Here is a 13,493-nt window from a genome sequence, read left to right as displayed (position 1 = left end):
TTTGGAAGGAGAGAAACAACAGAAGGCATGGGGAGAGACGGCGCACTGCAGTGTCCATTATTGAGCGGGTTAGAGGCTGGGTTAAAGAGGTGAACCTGCCCTCTAAGATCAGTTGGCTGGGATCCTCTAGGGACGACTTAATTCTACAGTGTTTCAGCCTTTTGACACTGCTGGAAAAGCTGAAACTCCCCCACCCCATTTATTGGTGCCCCCCTTTTCTCTCTATTAAACTTAATGTGGATGGTGCTTGCAAGGGGAACCCTGGTCGGGGTGGAGGAGGTAAGAGTGATTAGGGATAGGAATGGAGTGGTGCTGGCTGCCTTTGCTAATTTCTATGGAGGCTGCACTAACTCCATAGCTGAACTCAGAGCACTGAGAGATGGTTTGCGTCTATGCCAGGAGCTCCATTTGGTTGAGATGGTGGTTAACTCTGACTCAGCTACCACGGTTAGAATGGTCAACTATCCGGTTGCATAGAGTGCAGCAAATAGGACATCACCATGGCATCATTGGATACCCATCGAACTTTAGGTGAACCCTCTTCAACAGGTTTCTTTGTACTGCCAGTAAAATGGCCAGTAAATCCTCGACCAGTAATGGTCAAATAAGTAGACCTGGACCACGTCAAGTAGTTTGTTCCATCCAGTTTGATAGGAGCAGCGAAAGGTAAATATTCAAGCCTTGACTATCCATCAGTTTTAGAACCAAAAGTAGTAGTAGTAACAGTTGAACAAGGCATGGTAATTAATAAACAAGGAACCAACAATAATAAATCTGAATCAAAGAACAACATGCTCTATGCAACCAGCCAAAGAAGTGCCAGAATCAAATCGATAGTTTGGAGAGAAAAAACCTGATTTATGCAACAAAACTCAATATAAATGGCTGAAAAACAGATCGAGTGCTCCCCTGGTATAGATAGAACTTTCCTCAAAAAATCAACCAAGGTTGACAACCCTAATCCTCAAATCGATTTTTATCAGGGTTTTTATTTTTTTTTTTTTTTTTTTTTTGTGAACAAAAAATGTATTGCCAAAGCCCAAGGGGGGCGAGAAGGAGAAAAGGGGGAGGGAAATATACGAGGGAGAGGAGGGGCCCAGACCCGACTAGGGGCGGGGATGGGAATGTAAGAGAGCACTATCTAAACCCCAGGATACAACAATATGCCTGTTCCTTGGGATATTCAAAAAAACCTTATGAGGAACAAAAGTAAGCTTACAGGAGACATCCCAAAAGATGGCTTTCCAAATCAAGTCAAAAGAGCGAGAGTTAGATGTCCGTCTCCTGAGGTTCCTCTCCATCCAAATGTGGTAGAGGGTAGCGCCAAACACGAGCTTGCCTACAGTGTCGTAGATAGTGCAGCCAGGGAAAGTCATTATAAGCCAGAGCCATTCTCGAGCGAAAGGAAGGTGTCTTCTACTGCGAGGCCAGATAAACGACAGGGCTTTTTTCCAGATGGTAGAGGTGAAGGGGTAAGCGAAAGAAAGGTGGTCAATGTCTTCAATTGTGAAACCCGCTATAAATTTGAACTTTAGAAGCTGTGTAATTTCAGGTTCTGGTTCAGTGTCCATGCTTGCCTCAATGCTGTGGGCTGCATCGGTGGTAGATTCGGACCAACTCCTCGACTCACCTATGGATGATTCCGAGGAGCCAACACAACTAGCCATCTTGGAATCCGAAGGAGCTGCTAGGTCCCTGCATCTGAACTACATGTGTCAAACGTGCTTGGACGAGCACATGCGGAAGCTCTCAATCTCTTAGGCCGATCCTAGGTAAAAATCAGCTCTTAAATGTATACATTTATTTATATATAGTATGTTTGCTTAAACTATGAAGTAGGGGCAGAATGGTAATTTCCCTTATAGGACCTATACCCCGAGCCGGGAATCTAACTTCCCATAAATTTCCCCAACCGGATTCCTACTTATGTCATATGACATCACTCTTATGGCTTAAGTATAGTTAATTAAGTACTTATTCTATATAAAATTAGATTAAAGAAATACATTCATAAAACTGATTTTAATTCAAGCCATACCAAACATGCCTTAGTAGGGCATTACTATATAAAGTACACTTAGCATTTCAATTCATTCCTACCAACCTAATCTAAGAAACGATTTCAGCAAGGAAGAAGAGAAAGGGAAGGAAGGAGAAGAAGGCTAGGGTTTGGGGGTCTTGGTATTTTGAGTTGGGTAAAGCTTGGAGAAGACCATCTTGGGTGTGTACTATCATCTTATCTACTCTACAATCAGGTAGGTCACACAATTCCATTCTGATTTCCCAAATTCTTTCCCCTTCTTCTCCGTTTTTGCTGAATTCTTAACTCATTTCAGCCCAAACCTAGAAACCTAAGAAATAGATGGGTAAATCCCCAAAATCCACATGCAATTGGGTTCAAATGACCCAAATTGTTGTTTTCCACTTCCTTTAACCTAATTTCTTCAAAGTGGAACCTTGCAAGGCAAGATCCATGTAATCCCAGCCAAAGCCCCTTTTCTGATTAATCTACCGGATAGAGTTGCAAGTAACCCTACGGTCGACCGGTTCAAGGACTGGTCTGAATCCGGTCCCTCCCTACTGTCCATGCCTTGTTTTGGTTTGTTAGGGCTTTGACCTAAGGTTTCTTCTGTACTTAATATATGTTATTTAATTGATTATTTAGGACTGTAAGACCATTATTGCTGGGGTAGTTTGTGTGTGTTGGAGCTTCATTTGGTTAGGATATTTCTCCAATACAGGTAAGGGCATTTTAACTTAATTTAAGTATGTTTATTGTTTTAATTTCTGTTTATTATTGGCTGCCATGTCATACATCATAATAGCATATTATTACATATAGTTTTATAGCTTTCCCTTTTTATGCATTAGATGATTGCATGATAGTAGGATGCATTCCATCTTGCATATGCATAAATTATCTTGATACTTATTGGAATCAATTGGAATGTGTTGTTGGAAATTCTCTCTTATTATCTAATACTGGAACATATGCCATCATGATAGTGTGCATTGGGCTAGGGACATCATAAACCCAATGCTACCGCCCTTACCAACAGGGGAGAGGTGTCACACCCCGGCCTGGTGCATAAGGGCCAGAAGAGACTGGATGTCTCTGACATCTAACCAATCCCCCAAGGATCGCAAGTGCAGTATCCTATTTACAATCATTATCTCACAAATACAGTAATCAGAGGCAGCGGAAACAATTTAAATAATAGAGATAACATCATTAGTAAGAGAAGTCTAAGTGATATTTCATATATATAAAGAATAAAGCTTCTAATACAACTATACAGTTCATAAAAGTACTAGAAGGTAAAATTACAGAAGAAACTATACTATAACTATACAAAGTGTTTATAAAGCATAAAAGAGTGGGGAGGTAGCCTGGACTGTCAGGCCAAGATCAGGAGATTGCGCAATCATCACGTGCGCACGAAGTATCGTGCACTTCAAACTCCAGCACCGCAAATCCATTATTAAAAGTAACTAAATCACCTGAAAAATAAGGATATCCACAAGGGTGAGCTCTCCACTGAGCCCTGAAAGGGGGGTACACGCATACAAACATAATTATATTCATGATGCATGTGCTAAACTAACATGCTCCTAGCACAGATACTAAGTCTTATTAGGTCTAAGTACTACTAGTGGTAGATGCTAACCTTGGTCTCGGAATTCACACATCGGTCACCTGAGTGAAACCATTCTACCACGGTGGGGACCCGCCAGATCGGTATGACACCAGGCAGCAGACCCGACAAACCCCCAAAGACCAACCCTGTCTGTTTATTCCCACAACGGAGCAGACACGCTAACATGGGACAGAAGATGGCACCCCGGCATGTCCCTTCGGCTGTACCACAAGTTGTCCAACACCTCTCCCCCTGTTGGTAAGGGGCGTAGTACTGGGTAATGAATATCAACCTAGCCTAGTGCAATCTAATTATGATGATACAAGCATGGATTGAGTTATAGAGTACTGAATTCCACCATCAACAATTCCACATAAATAAAATATCAATGCAATGCAATGCAGCATGCTCATATACAGCCTAACTCATATGCATTCTAATGCATTAAATCAAAGCTAGAAAACTATATGCATCAGATATATTTGTAATGGTGCATGGCATGGCAATCAGCACAACGTTGAAATTAATATGATAAACACATAGAAATTAAGGTCAAGGTCCCCTTACCTGTAGCATAGCCTATCCCTAGTCAACCAAATCTCCAATAAACCAGCAAAGCAGAAAACAAACCTAATCAACATGTAAAAATAGCATTTATTAGGTCCCAATAGATGTTAGGGCATTTCCTAACATAACAGGGCAGCAGGGATACCAAAAAGGACCAGCCGGATGCAAAGGGCTTCAGGGCCGGATCATCCGCCTTGGGCCTGCAGCTCCATCCAGGAGCTTGTCCGAATTATGGGGTTTTGCTTCATTTAGGCAGATCCTTGCATGCATGGCCCTAATTTGATGTTTTAAGATACAACTAAGGTGGGTCTTTCTATTTGGGGTTTCAATTTCATGTTTGGTTCCCTAAATTGGGGATTTTACCAATTAAACCAAAATTGGTTGGCTTAGGGTTCACCATAGGGCCAACAGATTCAGAAATTGGGGCGAATTGGGTTAATTCTATAATTTTCAGGCCTAAATGGTCAGGGACTAATCAAAACAGTCCAAACTATGTCCAAAATTCAACACCAAGGCTTGGCCTTGAAGCTTTAATGGTGGCAAGTTGAATTAGGTGGTTTAGAGTTGGAGAAGAAGGGAAGCAAAAGGAAAAACAGCAAGTTTTTCATGGCTTACCTTAGTGTCGAAGCAGAGACAAAGTGCAGGCAGCCTCTACTTATGCAGTTCAGTCTCAATTTGGGATTCCAAAGCTCAGTCTCAGGTATGAACTTCAAACCTTCAAGAACAGCTTTCTTTTCTTCCTTCTTCTCTTTTCCTCTTTCTTTCCTTCTCTCCCAAGCTGGAACGAATTCTTCAGCTTCCTTAGTTTAGTTTGTGATTTGTGAATAGTTAAGTTAAAATAGATATCTATATATAGTACTTAACTACTAGGGGGCAATTTTGTCCTTTGGTTATAAATCATTTCTAAAATTGATTTTAAAAGCTATTTATAGTTTTAAATCAGTTTCTATAGGTTATTCTAACCATAACATGATGCCAGACGACATCAAAGATCATCCGAACACGGGTAATTGTCTAGAACAGCATTCCCCACTGGGGAACTGGGTCCCATAAGGGCAATTTGACTAAAATACCCCTGAATTTCTATCGTACATCAATATATATAAATATATGTAAATTACACTTACAATAATTTTAATCGAGGGAGAGCCTCTGCATGGCCTCCAGGCAACAGATCCGGCACAGGTAACTCCCGAATGGGGTCTCACAGGGGTCCTCTGACTCTAAAAGAGGAGGTTGGCAAGATTCTCACCTGGCACTCGGCCTAAAACAAAGAGAGGCTCCGCAAGCCATCAATCTAGCATGCCAAGCTTATGTGTTGTCTTCCATTAGACACCTCAGACTCATTTAAGGCCATGGCAGTTGGCTGATCGGAATGCCTTTACAGACGAGTAATGAGATAGGTTTGGATTTCTCAATCGAGACGACCCACAACTTAGAGGCTAGCATGGGCAAAGTTGAACCAGAACCTAAATCATACAGGTTCCAAAAGTTCAATTTTTTTTTTTTTTTTTTTTTTTTTTTTTTTTTGCGGGTTTCACAAGAGGTGTTGGATAACCCGTGGTAGGTTCGAAGGGATGATTCCGAGATGCCATTCATTGTCCCATATCCGAAGAACACTACAGGAATGGGAACAAACAGTAAGGTTAACATTTGGGGATTCATTGACGTCAGATGTGTAATACCTGAGCTGACGGGTCCCTACCGTGGTAGAGTGGTATCGCTCTGGTGACCGACGTCTGGTTTGTGTTTCCGGGACCGAGGATATCATACCTACTACAGTAGCATTTATACTCCATAAGACCTAGTATCAATGTTAGGAGCATACTTAACTTTAGGTCATTCATCATGGACTATCTACATTTGCTTGTGTGTTTCCCTTACTGTGCTCAGTGGAGCTCACCCCCGTGGACGTCCTTATTTTTCAGATGACTCTACTACTACCGTTGGTGTTTCTTTGGGAGCTGCCTCCGCTTTGGATTCCCCTACTAGTGTTGGAGTTGAGGCTCCGCTGTATGAGGTGCACGATGCCTCGTACACGTGTGATAACTGCGCCTTCTCTTGACTGTGGCCTGACAGCAAGGCTATGGTTTCCTTCCTTTTGTGTTATATACTCCACTTTTGTATAGAGATGATATGTTAGTTTGTAAACTTGTCTCAAGTTACTTTTGGGAATGTACAGTTGTAGCTCAAGCTTCAGATATCATATATATGAATGAATTATCCCCTAGTTCTCTTTATTATTGATCTTATTTTTACTATTTAAACTCTTCTGGTGCGTTTAAATTACTGTATTGTGATAATTGTTGTGAATAGGGTACTGTACTTGTTACACCCCATCCCGGTCTATAAGGGCCAAGTGTGACTGGATGTCTCTCACATCCAACCAACCCACCAGGATCGCAAGTGTTGTACTCTATTCGCAATCACATTCACAAATACAGAATTTAAATGCAGCGGAAGCAATTAAATATATAAATAAGGCTATAAATAAGGAAGAACTAGTAATAACAGCTGTATATATATTCAAGTGAAATTGAGTTACATTGGAAGTTCACAAAAGTAACCCAAAACCCAAAAAGACTTATATACATTAGTCTATACAAAAGTGTTATATAAAAAGAAAGGAAAAGATCTCCACTCTAACAACTGAGACTCCACGGCACCCACTCGCCCGCTCAGTTGTGTGACCCTGGTGTACAGCCCTCTCCAAGCTATCAAGGCGACTGAAGAGCTATCCCCATGTAGTGCCATCGCCTGGAATGCACGGAGTAGCAGAAGAAGAAGAAGCACCCGGATGTCTGAATGGTGCTGTGGGCTGAATATCGGTAGGGAAGTCACCAGGCATCTCTATATGTACATCCTCTCCCTCCTCCTCAATGGGTATCTCCTCTGTCACTCCGGGCTGTCCTGTCTCTGTGTAATCAAGGTAGCCTAGCTCAGTAGAGAATGGTGGAAGCTGGATGTGCATCTTGACTAAAGTAACCCGGTTGACATTCAAAACCTTCTTCGTCGAGGGCTCTTCACCAAGAAGTGGGACTCTAAACCTCCGAAAGATTTTGGTAAGCAATTTCCCAAAAAGCAAATTCCCACCCCTGGGAAGGTCGTGTAGATATGCCATAGTATGCATGATGGTGTAGGGCAAACAGATCTGGTATCCGGTGTATAAGCAATAGGTGGTGAGAACCTGCATAGAAGACAGCTCGGTGCGATGGTCTGACTTTGTGGCAACGTTATGGCCACAAATCCTCGAGAGCACCCGAGCTGAAGGGATGAAATCCAACTCTGACATCACTCTCTCATAAGAAGTTTCGTTGGTGAGCACGTTAAACAACCACCGTATCTCCACAAGTGAGAGTAACTCCGCTGTCTCAGTCCTTGGAGGGCAGTACCTCCATTCCCCTTCATTGGATACCTCCAACAGTTGGGCCGGCTGCCCTGTACTAAAAGAGATCTCCCTACCCTTCACATAACTGCTCACAAAGAAGTCACCTCCCTCGTGCCTATAAGGTAAGTTACTGTAGAAGAATCGAACAAGGCAGGGATAACAATGACGCTCCGGCTGGATCATCGGCAGCCAACCTTGGTTCTCGAACCTCTCTTGGACTTTGAAAGCAGTCAAATCCGCGAGAACCACCCCGCATTCCTCCTCCAGAGATCTGCCCATAAAATGCTCTCCGTACCTGACTTCCTCTTGTACATTTCGGAAGAATAAAGGCTCAAAATCAGCTTCAATGTTAGGAGCCCCTCTTCCCCTACCACCCCTCCCTCTACCACCTCTGCCTCGGGCTGCAGCCATTTTTAAGTAAATGCTGCATATAGGGAAAGGAAATAAACATAAGCACTTAACAATAAAAGACTTGGAGTACATATAGGACAGCAGCCCTATATGTAGACAAGTAATGTAGGACAGCATGCTTGTATAAGAAATAAAAGAAGTAGATAACTTAGGGAGTGTAGGATTTAGGGAAGAATAGTTAAATACAAACAAGGGAACACTAAGGAGTCTTAGTAATTCTTTTGGAGTCCAAGGAATTCAAACTAAATGAGAAAATGATTAAGAAGGACCAATGAGACATTTTCATAAACACTTGATGTACATACATACTTAGAGAAAGGAATGAAGAACATGGGAAAGTTAAAACAAAAAAAAAATGAAGAAAGTAGAAGTGAAAGGTAGTGTAATGACATTATACACACTAGGGTTACGTTAGATCTCAAAATAAACAAGAAATAAGGTAAAGAAGTCCATTTAAGCATTTTTACAAACATATGCTATGCACAGTTTTAGACATTGTGCAATAAGAAACATAAGATCCTTGAAAAATGAGAAAGAATAGATGGGGGAAGTATTGCATGCATTAGAAAAGTAAATAAAAGCAAAATCTGAAGGATACCAAAATCTGCCCCCTGTCTTCTATCATCTCTCTCGGCAATTGGTCCCACCCTTCCCCCCTTTCCCCCCCCCCTTTCCCTGATCTAGGCCTCCCTCCCCCCTTCCCCCCCCCCCCCCCCCCCTGGTCTTGAGGACAAGGTCTGTTGGCTTCCCTCCAACAATGGCCTCTTTAGCTTCAAATCAGCCTGGAACCTTGTTAGACCTCAAGCCCCTTCTGTCCTTTGGCACAAGCTTGTCTGATTCAAAGGCCACATCCCCCGCCATAGCTTCCTTGCCTGGAGATCCCTTAACCACTGCCTCCCAACCCAAGCGTTCCTAGCCCACAGAAGAATCCCTGCCCCCCCCCCCTCTTGCATTTTCTGTTGGAATGGCTCCGAAGACATTGACCACCTCTTTTTTGCCTGCCCTTTTACCTCCACCATCTGGAAAAAAGCCCTGTCGCTCATTTGGCCCCGTAGCAGAAGTATTCTTCCTTTCGCTCGTGAGTGGCTTTGGATGGTCATGACCTTTACTGGCTGCACCACTTGTGACACCATCGGCAAGCTCGTGTTTGGCGCGACACTTTATCACATTTGGATGGAGAGGAACCTTAGGAGATGGACTTCCAACACGCGTTCTTTCGACCTGATTTGGAAAGCCATCTCTTGGGAGGTTTCCTCTAAGCTGGGTCTTCTGCCTCAAAAGGCTTTTTTAGACACCCCAAGGAACAAGCATATTGTTGTTACCTGGGGTCTTGATAGCGCTCTGCTGCGCCCCCACTAGAGGTGCCCGGAGCTCCCCCACCCCTCTTTTCTTGGCTCCCCCTCTTGTACATTTCCCCCCCCCCCCCCCTCTTTCTTCTCCTCGCCCTCCTCGAGCTTTGGTAATATAATTTTTTATTCACCAAAAAAAAAAAGCAAAGAACTTAGGTAATGGACAAAATATACTAATAAACCTTCACATTACCTTAGAACTTGTGAAAAGACAAGAAAACTAGGTTAAGATCAAGAGAGGAAGGAAGATTTAGAGTTTAGATCACTTACTCTTAGTGTAGATTGGGTAGATCTTGAGTTTGAAAGCTCTCCAAGAGTGTTAGAGACCCCTAGGTAAGTTCTTGAGAAGGTTAGAGAGTTAGGGGAGAAAAGACCAAAAGTTGGAATAGGGTAAAAGTAAAAATTGAGCCACTTTTATAAGCTCACTACCAAGCCAACCGGTCGACCGATCGGACCAGACCCTGAATCCAATTAGATTTTAAGTATGAATCAGGTTGGGTCAAAAATCTCAGGTAGGCTACTGGAGAGGCCTACGGTTGACCGACAGACTCAGACCCTAAATCCGATTGGATTCCAGGTCTGAATCCGATTGGGCAAAATAGTATCAAAATAAATTTTTTTTTTTAAATATATATATATATATAAATACATATACCTACATATTATATTTATGATATAATATAGTAGTCGCTATAGCAATAATGTCCATATAATAATAAAATCAAATCAAATAATACAAATACTATATTATATAATATACATGAAACATCTATTAATATAATATAATAATGTACACATATAAGGAGGGTACATAAAGAAACCCTCCTAACCTCACCATCAATGGTGTTACCAATCTAGTGGATAACATTATGAACAGACAGCAACAACAGATGCAACAATTTATGACTACCATGGCCACTCAGTTCCAAACAGCCATGGGGACTATACATTCTCCACAAGCAGCCCCATGCTGTCCCGGAATTATCACCTGGGCCTTGCGGGACTGCCCAGCCTCCCCTCTAATAGGGGATGGTGGACCCCACCCGGGCAGGTGTTTGCCTGGGCATGGGTAGAGAGGTCATCTGTCCCCTTTGTTAGAGGAACTGGGGAATCGGGCTGGTCAGAACCTGGAGGTGATAGAGACTCCGCTGTCCCCGCTGCTCTTGTTCCTCCAGTAGTGCCAGCAGCCCCTCCTGCACCTCATAATGATGCAAATGGCAGCTTACTGGAGAGATTTTTAAAGATCCAACCACTTACATTTGCGGGAATTTCAAAGGACACATTGCAGCCCGTTAAATGGATTAAGGAGATGGAGAAGGCCTTTGACTTCTTGGGCTGCACTGAGGAACAAAAGCTAGCATGTGCCAAGTACAAGCTTCAGTATGAAGCAGAGGCTTGGTGGGAGACTACACAGCCTATCTTAGCAGCTGCTCACCCAGTTCTAACTTGGGCAATTTTTAAAGAAGCATTCTTTGGTAACTACTTCCCCAGTAGTGTCAGGAAGAAGAAAGAGATAGAGTTGGCAGAGTTAACTCAGTGTCCCAAGTCAACGTTGGAATACCAACAGAAATTTGAGGAGCTCATCTTCGTTGCCCCTCCTCATCAAAGTTGAAAATTTCACCTACCGCAGAAAATCCAGTTTTTGTTCTTGAACTGGGGGGTTGAGTTTTTATCCTTTTGGAATTTTATTTTTGAACTATTTTTATTGGATTCAAATAGGGGGTACTTGCTTATTTATGAATAATTTCTCAAGTACTTAAATGATTTGGCACAAATAAGTGTCTAGCTTGGTTTTGGCATAAATAATTGCTCATCCTGGTTTCCAACCAGTTTTCCTCAAGTTTCAATGGGGATAAGTGACACTTATATAAGTATTCAGGTCGAAACTAGAGAAATATAGTCGAGATTTGGTCGAAACATGTCGAAACTGGTCAAATTCGGTTGAAACCAACTGAAACCCTATACTCTTTAAACTCCCAACTTAACTCGTCTCGGTTTCTTGATATCTCAGTGGTTTCGGTTGGTTTCAACCGAGATCTCTTTCCATGCTGACCACAGCCTCTACCAGAACCTCGGCCGCGGGCAGCAGCGAATGCAGAACTGTCCTTAGCAGGAGCAGAAGAAGTGACCATGGAAGGTGTAGTAACCAAATGATGCAGTCGAGAGAAGACCTCGTTGAGAGAGGGCATGTTCTCTCAAGTATAGCTGACTCTTGACAGCTTGAAACTCAGGGTGTAGACCAGCCAAAACTTGGCAACATGAAACTATGCCCGTTGTTGCTTCAATTGCTCCAGATTAGTGGTGAGAGGCTGATGTACTCGAAGCTCTACAAGATAGCTTTATATGTACTGAAGTAGTCGTTCAGAGATTTGTCACCCTGGGAGAAGTGGAACAGTTTTTTATAAAGCTCATAGGTGCGGGAAATATTTTCTCTTGGGAGTAGCTTTCACTAAGATCTTCCCAAACACCTTTAGCAAGTGTGTGAAACATCACATTGGCAGCAATGGCAGGTTCAATACTGTTCCATAACCAGATCTTAATAGTAGAGTTCTCATGCATCCAATCATCGTGAGTAGCAATAGTAGTAGGATCCTTAGGGTCAATGATAGGTGGTTCATCAGTGAGGTACTTGATCTTACCCTTTGCATGAATGTAAGCTTGGACAGCTTGAGCCCATAGGAGGTAGTTGGAGACACCATTCAATTTAATAGTAGTAATCTGAACATGTAACGTATCAATGGGAGGCTTAGACTCAGCCATAGACAACCTGAACCAATAATGGAGCAGCAGCAGTAGTAGTAGCAGGTAGTAGCACGTAGTAGCAGGTAGTAGCATTTGTAGCAGTGGTAAAATGGTAGTAGCAAGTAGTAGCAGTGGTTCTTTTGGACAGCAGAATCTGTCAAAACCAGTAGCAGGTAGTAGAGACAGCAGTAGAGACAACAAATATCAATCAACATGCACTAGCACCAGCCGGCAGGGTGTACTTTTAGGAATCCAGAACTGAAGGTCAGAATGACCTGAAATAAGAACCGAAGAAGGTACTATAGCAGGGGAGATAAATCCCAAAGTATTAGCCTGATCAGGTAAGAGGAGCAAGAGATATAAACCAAACACTAGGTCTGCAATTTGACCTAAAAACAGAGCATCCACAAGGTGAAAGGAGAAAATAGATTCCAGAAGATCAAGCCACAACTTGGTCCCCAGATTTGGATCGAAGGTACCTGTAGATGATAATAACTAATTCCAGGAATATCAACCTCATCAGCTGGCAGCCTGGCAGGGTAGAAAGTAACTTGAACTTCAATATTGTTGCAGAAAACTCCCAGATTCAGAAACCACAGACATGATCTTCATAATTCTGACTTTAATATCTTGAAATCTTCATAAGCAGCAACGGTATGATATGTTGAATGCCTAGTTCATATTTGTAATGTCAAGAACTAGGACAATAGCAGCAGATAGGCAGCACAAGGAGTGCTGCAGGAATATCGATTCCTGTCTCTGGAGAGACTCTCAAAACCACATGAAAGGAGGATCGAATTCTGGTTTATTTAATGCTATGATACCATGTAACAATGAAGTACGTAATAAACCAGATAAGAAGAAGGAGACGATGGGACAGACTGCTATGAGAAGATGCAGGCTTTCTTAGTCAGTCTCTCCCCCTCTCGGTAGTTTTATATAATAGGAAAACACATCCTAATGGAAGTAGGAAACTTCCCAAATCTAATTACACAAACTTAGATGCTAATAACAATAGAAACTTGGGAATTAGAAGTCTGCGGTAGAAGATTGTGATGTGTACATAACACATATGTACCCCCACGGTACATATGGGTCATGTACCCCCTAGTAACATAAAGTGGTAGACAATAAGTAACTTTGGTTATAGATTTTTTATTCACCAAAAAAAAAAAAACACATGCTGCAGATAATGAGTTACTTAGTAATAAAATCAATTAATCTCATTGTTATTTAAAAAAATATGTTCTTGTTAGATAAAAGTAGTTGTTCAGATTTCTCAAAAGTTGAAACCCAGGAAATATTCTAAAGACAGTAATATAGATGTGCCACAAGTTCTGAATTTTCTTATTTCCTCCTTTATGCTACCAATCTTTCCAAATACATAGAAGTAGCATT

General features: G+C 42.1%; 1 protein-coding gene across 1 annotated transcript in view; it reads right to left on the bottom strand.

Annotated features, from left to right (window-relative positions):
• LOC122658913 (probable acyl-activating enzyme 16, chloroplastic) overlaps positions 1-13,493 on the bottom strand; it is a 169,905-nt gene that overhangs the window by 139,112 nt on the left and 17,300 nt on the right. The gene's annotated exons all lie outside the window — the stretch shown is intronic.

This window comes from Telopea speciosissima, chromosome 4 (genome assembly GCF_018873765.1).
Source record: "Telopea speciosissima isolate NSW1024214 ecotype Mountain lineage chromosome 4, Tspe_v1, whole genome shotgun sequence".
In the NCBI taxonomy this organism is placed as follows: Eukaryota; Viridiplantae; Streptophyta; class Magnoliopsida; order Proteales; family Proteaceae; genus Telopea; species Telopea speciosissima.
This window is presented reverse-complemented; position numbering and strand designations above follow the sequence as displayed.